This window comes from Aplysia californica, unplaced genomic scaffold (genome assembly GCF_000002075.1).
Source record: "Aplysia californica isolate F4 #8 unplaced genomic scaffold, AplCal3.0 scaffold00244, whole genome shotgun sequence".
NCBI classification, from domain to species: Eukaryota; Metazoa; Mollusca; class Gastropoda; order Aplysiida; family Aplysiidae; genus Aplysia; species Aplysia californica.
Genome location: NW_004797514.1, coordinates 789,013 through 790,239, shown reverse-complemented (window position 1 = coordinate 790,239; position 1,227 = coordinate 789,013). Strand labels below are relative to the sequence as shown.

The window sequence follows — 1,227 nt, the reverse complement described above, 5'->3', positions numbered from 1 at the left end:
AGGAAGTACCAAACGGCTTCTATACACATGTCTGTTTTCATTTCTATGTCCATGTTTGTTTGTTTGTTTTTGAGTAAAGAGAAGCACATCGACACAATAGAAAGAGATCATTTAGTGCTGGGGAAAAAGTAAGACAGAAAGACAGTAACAACAGAGGGAAAGTAAAAAAGTAATATCTACTAGCGGCGCCCTCCAGCCACCCACAGGTCGGTGTTTGTCAAAAGTAATCGGCCCATCACACCAAATTTTAATGCTGATAGTGATACCGCGAACATACACGCCCAAGTGTCAAGACGACGGGGAAGATCATGTCTACCTTGCTCAGCAATTAAACATATGGGCATTAAATTTAGGCTACAAGTTCAACGACAACAACAAATGCAACAAAAACAACAATAACAGATTTTAGCGTACCGGTGGCGTCCTCCAACCACCCACATTAATATTTAAAAAAAAATAATCCCCCAACGACAACGATGTTGATGGAGACAACGACGACAAAGATACTAGTAGGAGCGACAATTATGACAGCAACAGACAGAAAGTTGACTAGCAAATCGTATTTAGATAGAAGCTTTATTCTCTTTAGTTTAATGAGTTTGAGCAATGAGATACAGGTTGACCAAAATAACTGCCTTTTAGTGCAGAGAAAAAGTAAGACCGGCAGATAGGAACAACAGAGGGAAAGAAAAGAAGAATGACCTTCCAATGGCATCCTCCAAGCACCGCCTGAATAAATTTATGGGATACTCACAAGATTTACGCACATTTCATTTTAAACAGAAAGAAATATCGGAAAAAAAATAGTGTTGAGCGTTCAAGGAGGAACGTGAAGCCTTACAAAAAAAAAAAAGAAAAAAAAAAGAAGCCCAGCTGTCATTACGTCTCGTCTTGCAAAAAGATAGGTCGGATGATGGATCGCTTTTAAAGCCTTACCATGCTGCCACAATGCACAGGAGTAATGATTTCCCTGCTTTTAAAAGCCCACAACCGCAGCTGTTGCATAGCGATATTGCAGAATCGTTCGTCTTCTAACAAAAGCAGAAAGATTTTTATCCAACTTACCCAAAGGTCGATCGTTATCCGTTAAAACCTCCAACTTCTACGTTCGTTATCAAAGTGGACACGCGGCGAAGTCGGCTAAAGCACGAATGCGGTTAGTTCCAGACGAGCATGTTTCCTCTTCCTCGAGAATATTTCTCTCTCTCTCTCTCTCTCTCTCTCTCT

The 1,227-nt window shown here is 40.5% G+C and overlaps 1 protein-coding gene across 3 annotated transcripts in view; it reads right to left on the bottom strand.

Moving 5' to 3' along the window:
- Positions 1-1,227, bottom strand: part of LOC100533528 (gelsolin) — a 55,709-nt gene that overhangs the window by 30,976 nt on the left and 23,506 nt on the right. The window contains exon 1 of one of the 3 annotated variants that reach the window (XM_013083599.2): positions 1,066-1,215. The exons of 1 other annotated variant lie outside the window; for it this stretch is intronic. The gene's annotated coding sequence lies outside the window, so the exon portion shown is untranslated. Of the gene's footprint in view, positions 1-936; positions 1,029-1,065; positions 1,216-1,227 lie in introns of those variants that run through there. One more of the 3 variants, XM_035970261.1, reaches the window with a different exon arrangement.